Raw genomic sequence first — 17,659 nt, 5'->3', positions numbered from 1 at the left:
ATCATTCCTAAGGTTTATTCAAACTTTATATTTGTAATTTGAGTTATGATGTATGTTGCAGTCCACAAGTATCAAAACCCTGTTAATATATTGTTTGGCTTCACGTAATTTTCTTATAAATATGAAAACATGTTTTAATTTTAATTGGATTATAGTACATTCAATTTACAAACATTTATAAACAGTACATTTGGCAATAATTTCAATAAATCTTAACAAATACTCACAATATGTGACAGTTATTATTTATTTTATAAGAGGTAAACTTCCCACCAAATTAGATAAAGATCAGATGGACAGTTAAAAAATGTTCATGTTCACCCAATTAGTATGCAATTGATAGATTTTAACATTAGGTGAATAGGAATTTATTGACTATTATTTAACGTTGAGTGAAGAGGGGATTTTCTAAACCATTCAACCAATCTAATTGAAATTTGATGTGTTATTGCCACTTATAAAATAAACAATAACTGCCAATTATTGTGAGTATTGCTTTAGAAATGGAAGAAATATTGCCAAATTTCAATTCTCATCATGGATTGACTATGCCTATAGTCTACATTAAAGTTATATCCCTGTGTTTTGATGATGCAAAGACAAATCAGAGCAATATCAACACAATGCTGAGATAGTGTACTGTTAGTTGATAAAAGTTGTGAAATATTTATATATATATACATATATATATATATATATATATATATATATATATATATATATATATATATATATATATATATATATATATATATATATATATATATATATATATATATATATATATATATATATATATATATATATATATATATATATATATATATATATATATATATATATATATATATATATATATATATTTTTTATAAATATAATAAAATGTTGGTGGGGTTGAAACTAACACATGAGACTTTTTGACAGTCATAAACAATTTTTCATATTCTTAAATTGTAGTATTTTTTTAGATCCAGAATTTAAAAGTAAAAACACCTGAAAATGTCTATCATCTCTCATCTCATTTCTGAACAGCTTTATCCTCTCTAGGCTCATGAAACCCCTGCATACTAGAGCCAATCCTACCTGTCTCTGGGCCAGAAGCGGGGGACATGTTGAATCAATGGCTAGCTGATCGCAGGGCACAAGGAGACGGACAATTACGCATGCAGACACCCATACCTAGGGAGAATTTAGAGTGTCCAGTTTACCTACCATGGATGTTTCTCGTATGTGGGAGGTAACCAGAGTAATCCAGAGGAAACCCACACAGGCACAGGGAGAACATGCAAACTCCACACAGATGGACATGACCTGGCTTTGAACCCATGACCCCAGAGCTGTGAAGCCAACACGCTAACCACTCATGACACTAGAGGCACAGCTGAAGATGTGTGCATTTAATTTAATATTCCCACACTTTTAAAACACAAAATTATCTGAATTCTTGAACATTGTTACGCTTTTGATATGCAAAAATGGGTCTTATAAGAAATTCATAATGATTAACGCAAAGCTTGAGGCACCGTCAGTGGCACGGTGGTGTGCAAAAACAACACTCATATGAGTGAGTTTGGGACTCAGCTCTCTCACCCATGGTTTCATATTTTGTCTTCCAGGTTAGTGAAGAGCCATAAGCACTAAGAACAAAATATACATATACAATGCATGAATTATTGGCAGTGATGGGATTTGAACCCACGCCTCCTGAGAGACTGGAGCCTAAATCCAGCGCCTTAGACCGCTCGGCCACACTACCCTTGAAACTGTCAATTGCGCATGCATTAATTGTAAATTAACCTTAAACACCCTTATATTTAAATATTGAAACATGTTAAATCATAATGATTAACGCAAAGCTTGAGGCACCCATGGTTTCATATTTTCATATTTTATTTTGTCTTCCAGGTTAGTGAAGAGCCATAAGCACTAGGAACAAAAGGAAAATCAGGGCAGAATGAAATATTGGCAGTGGTGGGAAATGAACCCACGCCTCCTGAGAGACAGGAGCGTATATCCAGCGCCTTAGACCGCTCGGCCACACTACCTTCTTTGGTAAACGCGGGAATTGTGCATTAATAAAAATTATTGTACCCCATACACCCTTATATTTAAATATTGAAATATGTTATTTGTTACTTGCAATAAGATAAAACACAATGTATAATTTAAAACAAATGTTCTTAAAATTACCTAACTTTTTCTCAAAATGTAGCTGTTCGATTTAGTGTCACGGCTAACTAAACTCGAAAGGGACTTCGAGCTGCTTGCTCTCTTCACGCTGTGGCATTAGGAGACCAAATTTAACATCATCGCCCCCTCTGTTTAAAATCTGAATTGAGAACCTGGCATGAGGTACTGAGAAGTAGGGGGCGATAATGCTACAGTACGTTGGCTGCCAACAACCGTAAAACCTCATGAGGAAGAAGAAGGGGTGCGGTGTTCATTTCTGCATGGCTATCGATTTTAACTTTTTGTTTGTGCGCCTCTTATTTCTCCTCAATTTAATTGAACTTAAATGAAACTAAACCTCGACAACATATTCAACATAGAATAGTTTGTGGAATCGGAGGCCAGTCCGTTTTTTCTTCAATCCGTTTTGGGAGTCGTACTTTAGCCTAGCCTAGCTGGCAGCTAACAAAGGAACACGTCGTCTGCATCAGAACGTCGTCAAGCGAACACAAAAAAGTGTGATAAATGCCCGCGAGAACGACACCCTTTGTGGAAAAGTTTCAGATGGAACTTTATGGCGTGAAAGAGGATCTCTCATGTCATCAACATTCTATTGTTTGCAAAATGATGCAAGTTGCAATGATGCTTGATTTCCAAATTTCTAAATCCTTTTCCACCTTGATATCTAACTGATTGATTATATCTTGGTGGTTTTCCAATCAAAAACACAAAAAGACAAACAACTATTTACGCTCACAGACATCAGTGGTCTGTAATTTGTTATCACTAGTGGAGAGCACCACCCCCAGTGTGGGCGGGGCTTCTTGGCAACTAACCACCTTTTGCTGTCCTATCAGCACTAATTATCCGCAAAAGAAATAGATTAAAGGCATTAGGTTATCAACAATTGTTTGATACTTTTGCAATCCGTTGTATTCTAATAGTCATTAATATGACTCGCGCTAAAGCATCTTGGATCTGTTCAGGGCAAACTTCATCCAAGATAAATCATGCTTATCCTAAATGAATTTGTAATTTACCCTCTATGCATTGTCTTTATGCTTGATATCCTTAATATTGTTGATTTCCTCTGCTTCTAAATCCTTATCTCTTAAATACTTGGTATATTATAATAACTTGTATATAATTACATCTTATTTATCCGTCTAAGTTTATCTTTCGCCGTTTAAAGTCCTATTTGCAATCATCAAGATTTATGAACGTTTCACAGCGTTCTTGTATATATGTATGTATATATTTATATTTATATCTATTCATATGAAGATTACTTGCATGCTTTTCTCAGTGACTGGCCCAGTTTTTCTTTTCTTTTTTTCTGTCCTCTTTTTTTCATTTATCTTTTTTCTTTTTTCTACTTCTACTCCAGAGCGGGCGGCGGCTACGCCTTTCCCTTCACTCACACACAGACAGACAGGGACACGTACACACACGCAGACACACGCAGAGACACGCACACGCGCGCGCACGCACTCACTCTACTAGGAGACTCCTATTTTTTGGTGCACGGTTTCCTAATTAAAATTTTACGAAATATTAGCTATTTTATGAGCGTGGAGTGGGGAGGTGCAAATTGTTACGTATTTGCGGCGACGTTTAATTTCCTCTGACCGACGACACCCGATAACGCCACTTTTGTTTAACAGGTTAGAAAAAACGAGTTAAATAAGTGTTACGGATCTCTTCGAATACTACAGTGATCCCTTTGATGTCCGGCCTATGTGTACCATGGGTTTTTTTCTTCACGGGCCCAGCCCTAGCGCTTCTCTTTACTCCCCACGTCCTCTAGAACGTTCCTCTTGAAGGTTCCTACCGGTATTTGGTGTTTATGTTTCAAAACACTGCCTCTCTTATGTTACTCATTTGGTGTTTATGTTTCAAAACCCTACCTCTTTTATGTTACTCATTTGGTGTTTATGTTTCAAAACCCTACCTCTTTTATGTTCCTTGTGAATTTTTGTAAATCGTGACAAGCGTAATAATTAAACAGCAAATACCTGTTAGTCCTTGGTGCCGGTCTGGTTCGCGGGACCCGGTCTCCGGGCGGACGGCCGGGGCCGGAGGGGGAGACCCGTCTCGCAATGGGAGACGCTGTCGACAGATTCTCGGTGTCCTCAGTCCGGCGGCGGTCGTCAGCCCAGATACAGGTCGGGTTTCCGGCACCAGTTAAATGTTGGGTCTGAAGTTACAGATCCCCATACTTACCAACCGTGCACAAAGGAAAAACGAGGCATGAGACTGTGTTATATTTTAAAGCAACCGCGCAGCTGGGGAAGGTTGGAGGCGCGAGTCCATTATGGACACGCACTCGGCTCTGCGGACCTTCTCCTCTTCCCAAGTCCCAAGTCGCGCTTTTATTAAGTTTCAGCAATGATGTCATGGAAACGGTACAACAGTCACTGAGACATGTTAAAGACATCATTATGATTATTGACACGTTGTTCTTTGTTATAGGGAATTTGGGTGTCACGAATCCTTGCATATAATCTCTCAATACGTGTCACGGTTAAATGTCATAGGGACCTTCAATCAATATTACAATCATCAGTGTCACCACCATCATAGGTGTCACTAAGTGTCACTGTTTGGCTGCGGATTTGTCATAGAGCCAATAGGAAATATGTATGTCCTTTGAAATGCACTTGTTATTGTTTTACGCAACTTTACAAACCTTGTTTAGAACAGCTGTTGTCGAGGGTCTTCCGGAACCTGTGAAAAAGGAATTAAAGAAGGACCCAGACGTGTTGACAGGTGACAAACCTAGATTTAAATGTCACCTGACTCACCATTGTAAGATGTATGATGAAGAAAAGGTCAAAGAAAAAAACGAATCACAAAATTTGACCTCTGCCCTTTTAAAACTCCAACTTTCTAAATTACACCAAAGAAAAAAAGACGGGGCAATCTGCCCAGACGTTCCAGGGTTATGATGAGGCCCTAGATGATGGTCAGTTCTATGGTGGATACGGTGGTTGTAGGCGAGGTTTCTCTGGTGGCCAGGGAAGAGGGTACTTGGGACAAGGCCAACAGGGCAACTGTTTTGTGTGTGGCGGTATTGGTCACTGGGCACGTGATTGCCCCAGCCAGCAGCAGCAACAGCAGCAACCATTCCCACAGCAACCACTGGCTCAGCAGTATGGCCCACCACAGCAACAACGGCCTATGCGAGGTGGAGGACGAGGCACTAGACCATGGCAGCCCCAGCAAACGGCTCAGTCACCTGGACAATATTACCAGGACGAAGATGATGGGATCATACATGCTCCGAATAGGGTTGCCCGAGAGGATCAAGAAGCAGTGGTACGGCAAACCCAATGCTTCACATGATAGTCAACGGCGTGCCAACATCAGGTTTGGTGGACACGGGGGTAACACACTCATCTTTGAACATCCCGCTTGCCCCCAGTTGTCTCTCCTCTTCTGCCGTGACTTTGGTCGGCTTCTCGGGTTCTCCTCAAGCTCTGCCTATTACCCGACCTCTCCGAACTGAAATCCCCCACCTGAAACAGACTCTACACCACTCCTACGTTCATTCATCCCGAACGCCTGTGAACTTGATGGGAAGAGACTTGTTCATATCTATTGGAGCTACCATCCAATGTGGGCCGGATGGCCTCACAGTGACTTTACCAAATGGCTCAAAGATTCCGTGTTCACAACCAGCACGAACACGTGGACAATGGTTGATGTGTCCTTTGCAGCAAGAATCGGATGTAGCAACAGTCTATTGGTCACGTCTTGAGCCTGAAACTCCGGCCACTGGGGGTCTGTTCATTACCTGTGGAAATCATTCATTGACTCAATCCGACCTCACCATTCGCCCATGGATGATTTTCATTGTACGTTATTTTATGACACAGATGATGACTTAATCTATCAAGACCGTTTTCAGGAAGTTCTTGGAACACCATGGCAGTTGAAATTCACCAAAATTTTTGTGGGTCTGGAAGGTGTAGCGTCGTATGTTGATTTGGATAAATCACAAAAAGTGTGGTACAAAATGTGAGATACAGCTGACCCACACATTTCTTTGGCTCTGTCTCCTGGTCATGAAGCTCGCCAACTTGGTCCAATGGTCAAGAGACTTCTTAAAATAATTGACTGGCAGCCCACTGACATCCCAGGACTGACTTATTCCAAAATGCATGACTCTTATCAGATTGACCCACATACTCCAGTAGTAAACTCCTCCATTTTGGAAGAACACATCTTGACTTGTGAACACGGCAGGGAATTGACTGATCACCACCAGACAGAGGATTTGTTGAAAACTATTCCTAACACATTGTGGTCATCAGGACCATTTGATGTGGGCCATTGTGTTAAAATCCCACCTGTAACGTTAGAAGTAGATGAGAGTGTCATCATCTTCAGGCCACAATATAAATGGACCTCAGATGCAGATAAAGGTATGGAAGACACTCTAAGTCAGGGGTGGCCAACCCGCGGCTCCCGAGCCGCATGCGGCTCTTTGCCCGGTTTCATGCGGCTCTTACGTCCATATCAAAGTTTGTATACGTGTTTTATTTTTATTTGCGTGTGCGCTTCGCTTGAGTTCAATACGGTATTTTCGTCCAATGCGCATGTGCTTGGGATGAAAATACCTCAAAGTTTCCCAGTAGGAGCAAGGTCATTTGAGTAAACGTTTTTAACAGAGTGGGAGAGCTCCCGTGAACCAGAAGCGACAATGAACTGCGTCGCGCACACAAAAAGTATCCCAAAGATCGAGCGTCGGCTGAAAAAGCCACACCCCCTGCAAGGCAGACCAATGGCGAGAGTGCTCAGCCGGGAGCCGCCAATAGGAGAGCGAGGTGTACACCCACGTGGTGGGCGCGCTAGTTAAAAGCCATTCATAATATATGACAGCTCATAAGGAGCGAAAGTTGCGCAAAAATAGGCTCTGATTTTATGCCAGAAGTCCCACTAAGTAACATGCATAGTAAAAGAAAAACGCTATTGTAAAATATTATATTTTTGTTTGTGGACTTGGTTGAACTGAGAGTTTGTCTGTGTGAGACAGTGCACACAATGTTCATTGTTGATAATGACTGGCCTGTGCTGTTAGTACTGTAGGAGTCAATTTATGTCATTACTTTGCTGGTGTGGGACATTTACAATAAATCTGGCTGAGCAAAGGTATGTGTGTGATGTGGCTCTTTGCGGTAACACAGTAAAAAATGTGGCTCTTGGTCTCTGACTGGTTGGCCACCCCTGCTCTAAGTGGACGCAGGTGTGATAGAACTTTCGGATTCACAATGGGACACGGCACTGCAACCTGTACTTAAGGCAGACGGACAGAGTTATCGTATGGCACATAACCTTTGACCTGTAAATGACGCAACGCTGACTCCGATCTTACCATGACCAGACCTTCATAGAATGTTCACTACATTTAGTCCAGTATACCAATGGTTCACTTGTATTGATTTAGCTAACACTTTTTTTCTGTGTACCTTTACATCCTTCAGCTAGACCAGTGCTTCTCAAATAGTGGGGCGCGCCCCCCTTGGGGGGCGCGGTGCGATACCTGGGGGGGCGCGTGTAACCCTGGGGAACAGGATTTTATTTGGCCGTACTAGTATAAAGTGTAATTGCGCATCCACAACAGTAGCTGGCAGTGGCGCTCTCATTGTTACTTCTGTCATGTTTGTGAGAGTGCAACATTTCACATGTTGTACCTATAACACTTTTATAAAATGATCTTATTTATAGTCACGGTGGGAAGTGGGGGGGCGCGAATAGTTTTCTTCTTGCTAGGGGGGGCCCAACAGAAAATAATTGAGAAGCACTGAGCTAGACAGTACTTTGCTTTCACTTATAGCGGTGTCCATACGCAGTATCAGCGCCTGCCACAATTGTTTAAAAACTCACCTGGTATTTTTAATCAATGTCTGAAGAACCTGTTACAAGACCTGACTTTACCTAATGACACTGTTCTTTTACAGTGTGTGGATGACCTTTGTATTGCGGCAACTACTTCTGAAATCTGTCTTGAGGTCACTAGGGTGGTCCTACTCAAACTTCATGATCTAGGTTTCAAAGTGTCCAAAAAGAAGCTTCAGTGTTGTCGAAAAGAAGTAACTTTTCTTGGCCGTATTATGTCAGCGAGAGGACTGTCCATGTCACCTGAACATCGAAAAACCATTTTATCTCACTCCAGAACCCAAACTGTAAAAGACATGTTGGCATTTCTAGGCCTCTGTGGCTACAGTAGGACCTATATACAATGTTATGTGGACAAAACAAACACCCTTCGTGCTCTAGTCAAAGATGTTCAGAACCTCAGAGCATGACTTGATTGGACAAACGGATGAAGCCTTTGTGTCTCTGATCCAAGAACTGGCCTCGGCGGCTGCCCTGGCCAACCCTGATTTTGATAAACCCTTTTATCTTGATGATGTCTAACTCAGAAACCACAGTAAATGCTGTTTTGTTTCAGAAGGTTTCAGCAACTAGACGGGTATTCATGTATTGCAGCGTTACACTGGATAGTGTTGAACTCCGTCAAACAGATTGTACTTGTTATGCCGCAGGGCTCGCTAAAGTGCTTCTTAATACAGCACATACAGTGACGGGACATCCCCTATACGTTCTGACTGATCATGGGGTATCGGCATATGTGGCTTCGTCAGTATTTACCTTATCATCTCCTCAACAGTCTAGACTTTTACGTATCCTAACAGCTCCGAACATCAATTACGTTCACACAGGCATTAACATGGCAGAAACACCCATCTAGGCCCCCACGAATGTGCTAGGCGAGTTAATCACCAAAGGTACGTTCTTGCTGACCTTGCTACCAAACCGCTTACATCCGGTCGCATTATATTTACAGACGGTTGTTGTTGGAGAGACCATTCGGGATGTCTCCAAGCGGGGGCTGCCGTAGTGGAAAGCAGGGGAAATGACTTTGTGCATTGTGCATCCTCTGTCTTGACTACTAATCAGTCTGCCCGAGCGGCTGAGGCGTGAGCACTCTGTTTGGCTTTGGAGACCGCAGCAGGTCATCCGGTTACTGTTTATAGTGATTCGGCGTATGCAGTTTCAGCTGCTATCATGGACCTTCATGAATGGGCACGCAATGATTATCGGTGTCTGACTTGATGGAGGCCCACTCACCCGCTCACGTGGGCCCCCAGGCAATGATGACTAAATTGACTAATCGGTGGCACCCATACTTGTCTTCTCTCACCCCTAACTCATAAGTGTCATGATGGAAATTTCCACGAGGCTATCCAAAATTCTATCCTAGTGACTATACTGAATAGAAAGTATAAAGAATACATTCTATACTCCACATTTATCACCAACAAAGTCAAGGTAAAGTTGAACGAATGAAAGAGAAATTGTCAAAAATAATGTACGGCAGCAAAATGTCTTGGCTCCAAGATCTCCCATTGGCTTTGCTCTCTATTCGTCAAACCATCAACAAAACCACAAATCTTGCCCCATTTGGGTCTCATAAAAATTTAATTAGGATTAACGCAACGCTTGAGGCACCATCAGTGGCACAGTGGTGTGCAAACGCGACACTCCTATTAGTGTTTGGGACTCAGCTCTCTCACCAATAGTTTCACATTTTATCTTCCAGGTTAGTGAAGGGCCATAAGCACTAGGAACAAAATATACATGTACAGTGCATGAATTATTGGCAGTGGTGGGATTTGAACCCACGCCTCCTGAGAGACTGGAGCCTAAATCCAGCGCCTTGGACCGCTCGGCCACACTACCTTCCATGTCATCAAATGGGGGATTGGGAATCAGTAAATTTTAAATGAACCTTAGACACCCTTATATTTAAATATTGAAATATGTTTTTTGTTAATTGCAATGAGACCAAACCCAATGTATCATTTAAGGCAAATGTCCTTAAAATTGCCTAACTTTTTCTCAAAATGTAGCTTTTCGTTTAGTGTCACGGCTAGCTAGATTCGAATTGGACTTCGAGCTTCTATCTTCACGCTGTGGTATTAAGAGACCAAATTTAACATTATCGCCCCTTCTGTATAAATTCTTAATTGAGAACCTGGCAATTTGAGGTACTGAGACAGTAGAGGGTGATACTGCTACAGTATGTTGGCTGCCAACAACCGGAAAACCTATTGAGGAAGAAGAAGGAGGAGGAGGGGAGGAGGAGAAGAAGAAGGAGAAGTCGAAAGAGAACGAGGAGAACGAGAAGGAGAAGAAGAAGAAGAAGAAGAAGAACAACAACAACAACAACAACAACAACAACAACAACAACAACCGGCCTTTGTGTGTCTAAAATACAGAAATAGCACTAGTTATTGACATTGCGGCAAAAAACAGGACGCGCTTAATAGTCGTGAAAATACAGTACATGTCCTGATGCATATGAACTTTTTGTCTTTGCAGGTTTCAGGGAAAATGATGGGCAAAAGTTTTTTGGCTTTAAAGAGCTCCCCCAAATCAAAGAAGAGGAGTCAGAGTTCCCTTAACAACAAATGAGAGAAGAGCAACTTCCAATCCAAAAGGAGGAACATGATGTCACCAGGTCACCTGGTGAGGCCGTGAAGTGGGATGATCTGGGCGTGGCTAGCGTAGGGGTGGAGCCTGGAAAGGCCTCAACTTGGCCTCAAATTATAGAGGAGGAGCCAGAGTTCCCTGAACAGTGCAAAAGAGAAGAGCAACCTCCAATCAAAAATGAGGATTGTGTCAAATGGTCAACTAGTGAGCCTTTCAAGAGTGAAGATGATCTGGGTGTGAGCAAATGAGGGGCGGAGCTTCTGAGTGCCAGCTCAATAGAAGTATGGCGAGCAGAAAATTTAATTGCTCCTTTATCAGATGACAACAACTTGCTTTTTGAAAATGATGATGTCGAAGATATCAAGAAAAATCCCAGGGGCGACAAACTTTACAAATGCTTTCAGTGTGGAAAAACTTTTGGGATAAAGTCTCATTTGAAAAGACATATGAGGATCTACACTGGGGAGAAATCCTTATCATGTACAGTTTGTGGAAAAATATTTACACACAAGGGAAGATTTAAAATACACACAAGAACCCACACTGGTAAAAAAAACATTTTCGTGTTCAGTTTGTGGAAAAAGATATAAAGAGAATGGTCGCTTAAAAATACACACAAGAACCCACACTGGCAAAAAACCAATTGCATGCTCAGTTTGTGGTAAAAAATTTACTGAGAAGGGAAATTTAAACAGACACACAAGAACCCACACTGGTGAAAAAACTTTTTTGTATCCAAATTGCCGTAGTGCCTTTTCTCACAAGCAAGATTTACAAGCACACACAAGAACCCACACTGGTAAAAAAACATTTTCTTGTTCAGTTTGCGGTCAAGTGTTCACACACAAAAAAAAGCTTAAAATATCTCGCAAGTAACCACACTGGTGAAAAACCGTTTTCTTGCTCAGTTTGTGGTCAAGTATTCGCACAGAAGGGACACTTAAATAGTCATGCTAAAATACACACTGGTGTAAAAACACTTTCCTGCTAAGTTTGTGGTCATGCATTCACACAGAAGGGACACTTAAATAGTCATGTGAGAACACACACTGGTGAAAAACCATTGTCGTGTTCAGTTTGTGGTCAAAGATTCACACAAATGACAGGCTTAAAAGCCCACATAAGCACCCACACTGATGAAAAAACATTTTCATGCTCAGTTTGTGGTAAAACATTTAATGAAAAGGGAAATTTAAAAAAAACACAAGAAGCCTCACTGGTGAAAAAACATTTTCTTGTTCAGTTTGCGGTCAAGCGTTCATACACAAAACAAGCTTAGACTCCCACGCAAGAGCCCTCACAGGTGAGAAACCATTTTCATGCTCAGTTTGTAGTAAAACATTTACTGAGAGGGGAAATTTAAAAAGACACACAAGAACCCACACTGGTGAAAAACCATTTTCGTGTTCAAATTGTGGTCAAGCCTTTTCTCAAAAGCATGATTTACAAATACACACAAGAACCCACACTGGTGAAAAACCATTTTCGTGTTCAGTTTGTGGGCAAACATTCGCACACACAAAAAGCTTAAAAAACATAGGAACCCACACTGTTGAAAAGCCTTTTCTCTAAAGCACCACTTAGAAGGTCACACAAGAACCCACAATGGCAAAAAAAGCCTTTTCTCTAAAGCCCTACTTAGAAGGTCACACAAGAACCCACACTGGCGAAAAACCATTTTCCTACTAAGGATGTGGTCGAAAATTTTCCCAAAGGGGAAGCTTAGAAGAACACTTATTCACCCAGACTGTAGAACAATGTTTTCCTGCTCCGTCTGTGGCCACAGATTCACTATAACAGCCCAATTAAAAAGCTACACAATTCAAAAACATTTTCCAGGCACAGTTAATGTTCCAACATATTCACATAAGGGAACCTAAAAAGAAGACTAAACAAACCACACAGGAGAAAAGCCTTTTTTTGCCCAATTTGTTGCAGGAATATCTTAAGAACACAATTACCCACATTGGTCAGAAATCATTTTCCTGCTCAGCTTCTTGCCAGACATTTAGTCGAAATGATAGACTTAAAATACGCAAATGTGGTGTGATAAGCAGTGGCCAATCACGGCTTGGCTTGCTTTATCAATGTCCATATGAAAGATCATTGTAATCGAAGTATTATTGTATTTTGCATTCTGAAAATCTGTTTTTTTTAATTCAAATACAGTAATACATTAAGCTATGAGCTTACAGCGGGATCAAGCTAGTATGTCAATTTACTCATATCTCAAGTCAATTCTTCCCATGGAAATTACCGAAATACAAATTGATCTGTTTCCTTCCGAGAGAAAAAAAAACACAGAATGTTACAACAGAAATCTTAATTGTTCAAAATTTCCACCGACTCACAATCAGGAACCATTTGGTGTGCTCATATCTCAAATATCTCATATCTCAAGTCAAAAATTTGCTCAGAATTTATCTCGTATCCCAAATTTTCTCATAAGTTGGAACACTTGGTGTCAAGGTATTACTTCATAAGCAAATTGAGTGTTGTTGAAGATTTTATTTACTTCACAGTTCTATCCGAAATAGTAGAGCCCAAATTAGGAAATTAGCTTCAGCACTCCCTTGGCCTGTTTGTAATCAGCTAATAATCTATTTGAGTTCAGTTTACTGGGTACCCTAGAGTCAATAAACAGTTCATGTTAATTTTATTGTCCTACTGAAGCGGAAGTATCTTTGGTGAGAGAGCATTTGACCGAAGATCTAAAGGTTCCTGGTTCAACCTTAGGCTTTGGCAGTCTGTTGGACTATATCAAACCAACCAAAATCAAACACAACTCAATTTGTGATCAATTGACTTGTAATCAGTGTGTAAATATGCAGTCTAGGTTGATTTTTGTTCACCTACGTGAGTCAAAGTAACTCAGATGGGACAGTACTAACCTGAAGATCTACAGCAGTGGTGGCCATGTCCGGCTCTGGTGAGCCCTTATCCGGTCTGTTTTCCATAACTCCCTCCACCAACAGACCTGAATCAAATATTCTGTTTCCATATTAAGCTTCTGGATATCTTGCTGATAAGTTGATCATTTGATTCAGGTGTGGTAGAGGAGGGGATATGGTAAACTGACTGGATAGGGGCTCTTGAAGACCAGACTTTGCCACCTCCGATCTACAGGTCCCAGAATAAACCCCAATCTTTGGCAGTTCATTGGACTGTAAACTCAACTAAAATCACGATCGTGACTTCTCCGACAAATTGAAGAAGCTTTCATACAAAAATGATTAAATACACACATATATAATAGGATTACAGAATATTGTCCAATACTGGGCCCAAGACTGGGTCAGATGTCAGATATACAGTCCTTGTGGGAGGACTAGGTTACTGGTTAAGACCCTGAGTTCTCTTCGGACAATTTGAAGAGTGATTTAGTACAAAAATGATTAAATACACACGTATATAATAGTTTTACAGAATAAACCCAACAATAAGAATTCATTTTCCTCATATTTAGATGTAATTTTCGATTGTTTTCACTTTTTTTACCTGTCTTGTTCAGTTGTTTTTTAACTGATACTGCATTTTCTTTTTGGTGAGAACATGCTCTCAAGTATGTGTACGAAACTAGAATGCAATTAAACACTTGTTGTTAATATTTGAAATACATGACAAAAAGAAAAATGGACTAATTGTTATGAAATAATAGGGAATTTTCCTGTTTGACTATTTTCTGTTCCTTTCTCACAATGACTTTTAGGCCTGACCATTTTTCACCGTATTACTTCCGCCTTCATCAGAATGTCAAGGCATTTGGGGGACCTGTTTCAGAAAAATGATTAGTTTTTTATCGGATTCCGATCTTGTGAAAATGATGCGATCAGGCCCGATTTCAGTCCAATTTCGATCAGGTTTTTGATCAGAAGAATATGAAGTGAGAAAAGGTAACTTTGCAGAATTAATCATTTTCAAGAACTTTTTTTTCACACAAATGGTAACACTTGGAAGTGGGGTAGTTTGCTTCTACAAACAAGGACTGATATTAGCAGAGAATGGTTTCGATCCATTGACCTCTGGGTTATGGGCCCAGCACGCTCCCGCTGCGCCACTCTGCTTCTTCCTCCTTCACATATCAAATCATATACTGAGGAATCGTGGGTATTCTCACCTGCTGACGGAGCTCCTGTGGACCACCAGCGCAGGAACCTCGGTCTCGGCCGGGGACTGTCATGAGTTAGTCCTGCTATTCACAGAGTCATCCATTATGCATTTAAAAATTTCCATTCCAATGAAAAACTCGGTATGAGACATTCGGCGCCAGGATTTACAAAACAATATACCATGTTGAATTTAAGTTAATAATACCCCACTGACGAGTCGTTAACTTATCGTGGTGGTGGGGTTTGTGTGTCCCGGTGGTAATGTGATCCTTGGAGCAGTGTTTTCCGGGGCCGTGTAGCCCTGGTAGGCTTACCCATGGTCAACTGGTCTGTTGTGAGGGATCAGACGAAGAATGGCTCAGAGGACCCTTTATGATGGGCAACATTATTGGACGAAATCTTCCCTCACTCGCACGCGGTTAGGAAAAGAGCCTAGGCGTAAGGTTGAGAAATCCTGGCTCGAAATAGTTTGGCTCTGGAGTTGCCCGCGGGACAAAAGGGTTGCATCCCACCATCTTAGCATCTTAGCTTCCTGATTGTTGTTTGTGTGCTTGCACAAAACAGCAGTTTAGAGTACCTACCCCTTTTGGAGTCCTTGGAGGGGGTGCTGGAGAGTGCTCCTTAGGGGGACTCCCTTGTTCTGCTGGGGGACTTCAATGTTGATGTGAGACCTGGAGGGGGTGATTGGAAGGAACGCCCCCCCCCCCCCCCTGATCGCTACCCGAGTGGTGTTCTATTGTTGGATTTCTGCGCTCGTAGTGGATTGACAATAATGAACACCATGTTCAAGCATAAGGGTGTCCATATGTGCATTTGGCACCAGTACACCCACATGTCTTGAATACTCGGGTAAAGAGAGGGATGGAGCTCTCAACCAATCACAACTTGGTGGTGGGTTTGCTCAGATGCCAGTGCAACCCGGGAGACTTAAACGTTTCGTTCCCCTATTAGAAAGACATTCAATTCCCACTCGCCACTCCCCACTTGACCTCATCCGTTCAAGCTCTCCGCTTGCCCGTCCATCCCCGCATCTTCATGCCGATTGGCACGACCGTCGCACCCGAGCCAATGCCAGCACATTGCTGTTCATCTCATTTAGGCAGAGCATAGTGCTGAAAATGCCAAAGTCGTGGGTTCGAACGCCGAATGGGCACGGTCTCTCTAGAACACAGGTGTCAAAGAGGCAGTCCAGGGAACAAATCTGGCATGCTGCATCATTTTGTGTGGTTTGGCACCTTGCTCTAGAGCAGTGCTTCTCAAATAGTGGGGCGCGCCCCCCGGGGGGGCGTGGTGCGATACCTGGGGGGGCGCGTGTAACCCTGGGGAACAGGATTTTATTTGGCCGTACTAGTATAAAGTGTAATTGCGCATCCACAACAGTAGCTGGTGGTGGCGCTCTCATTGTTACTTCTGTCATGTTTGCGAGAGTGCAACATTTCACATGTTGTACTTATAACAATTGTACAAAATGATTATATTTATAGTCACGGTGGGAAGTGGGGGGGGGGGGGCGAATAGTTTTCTTCTTGCTAGGGGGGGGCTAACAGAAAATAATTGAGAAGCACTGCTCTAGAGTAAGTTAAGATTGCCTAAAATGATTTGCCGTAACATAACAGTTTAGCTAGCTGACATTGGCAATTACGGTCATCACACAAAAATCATGACCACTTTGTACATGGCTGGTTAGCCCAGTTGGTCAGAATAGTGCCATTAATGCCAAGGCTGTGAGTTTGACTTCCATATGAGCCATGAACTCTCCAAAGTCATATAAAATTACCTAGTCCAACTTCTTTTGCCGTAACATAAGTGTTTAGCTAGTTGAAGTGTTGCATTTTTGCTATTATTCAAATACCTGGGTCATGTAGCACTTGGCCTGTTAACTCAGTTGGTCAGAGTGTGGTGCTAATAACGCCGAAGTCGTGGGTTCAACCCCCACACAGGACAAGACCTCTCTGTAGTAGTTGAAATTGTGAAATTGTGAAATTGTGAAATACAGTGTATTTTGCCCTAACATAACATAATTTCTTGTCTTGATATTTCCTCACTTCCTGTGATCTGGTAATTTCTCTGCTCCACAAGGCAGAAGATGCCTCCCAGAATGTGAATCATCTCAGTGAGGCAATAAAAGCTAGGTTCGTTCCCACAACATTTTTATTCTTCCCAAATTGTTGTGAATATGGTGAATAGGGTGATATGGAAGATTAGCGAAAAAAGTGTCACTGCACAGGCACCCCTGGCATGTTGGTCTAGTGGGATGATCTTGCTTATGTAACCCTGTGTAACCCTGGGGAACAGGATTTTATTTGGCCGTACTAGTATAAAGTGTAATCGCGCATCCACAACAGTAGCTGGCAGTGGCGCTCTCATTGTTACTTCTGTCATGTTTGTGAGAGTGCAACATTTCACATGTTGTACCTATAACACTTTTATAAAATTATTTTATTTATAGTCACGGTGGGAAGTGGGGGGGGCGCGAATAGTTTTCTTCTTGCTAGGGGGGGCCTAACAGAAAATAATTGAGAAGCACTGGTCTAGTGCTGTGATTCTTACTTAATGTGTGGGGGGTCGCGGATGTAACTTCTGGATGAGCCCTCGCTTTGTCGAATTGTGATATATGACGGTGTGATGTGGGAGATCAGCCATCTTAGAAAAAAGTGTAATTGTTTGGGCGCCTTTGTTTTTGTGGTATGATTCTCACTTTGGAGGCGAGAGGTCCTGGGTCCAACTAATATGTCACATATTTCACCAGGGGAAAAAAGTGTCACACTGCGAGCACGTCTGGTTCGTTGGTCGAGTGGTATGATTCTCGCTTAGGGTGTGAGAGGTCCCGGGTCCAACTCCCGGACGAGCCCATGCTTTGTCGAATTGTGATCTATTAT

The 17,659-nt window shown here is 41.8% G+C and overlaps 4 non-coding genes across 4 annotated transcripts; 1 reads left to right on the top strand and 3 right to left on the bottom strand.

Annotated features, from left to right (window-relative positions):
- Nucleotides 1–1,674: 1,674 nt before the first annotated feature.
- Nucleotides 1,675–1,756, bottom strand: trnal-uag (transfer RNA leucine (anticodon UAG)). Its single transcript has one exon. It is a non-coding gene; the product is annotated as a tRNA-Leu (tRNA).
- Nucleotides 1,757–9,836: 8,080 nt separating this feature from the next.
- On the bottom strand, nucleotides 9,837–9,918 carry trnal-uag (transfer RNA leucine (anticodon UAG)). The gene has a single exon. It is a non-coding gene; the product is annotated as a tRNA-Leu (tRNA).
- A 4,745-nt stretch (nucleotides 9,919–14,663) lies between these two features.
- On the bottom strand, nucleotides 14,664–14,735 carry trnam-cau (transfer RNA methionine (anticodon CAU)). The gene has a single exon. It is a non-coding gene; the product is annotated as a tRNA-Met (tRNA).
- A 1,915-nt stretch (nucleotides 14,736–16,650) lies between these two features.
- Nucleotides 16,651–16,724, top strand: trnai-aau (transfer RNA isoleucine (anticodon AAU)). The gene has a single exon. It is a non-coding gene; the product is annotated as a tRNA-Ile (tRNA).
- Nucleotides 16,725–17,659: the final 935 nt, after the last annotated feature.

This window comes from Stigmatopora nigra, chromosome 20 (genome assembly GCF_051989575.1).
Source record: "Stigmatopora nigra isolate UIUO_SnigA chromosome 20, RoL_Snig_1.1, whole genome shotgun sequence".
Taxonomy (NCBI): Eukaryota; Metazoa; Chordata; class Actinopteri; order Syngnathiformes; family Syngnathidae; genus Stigmatopora; species Stigmatopora nigra.
The sequence above is the reverse complement of the archived record's forward strand: the minus strand, read 5'-3'. Positions and strand labels throughout refer to the sequence as shown.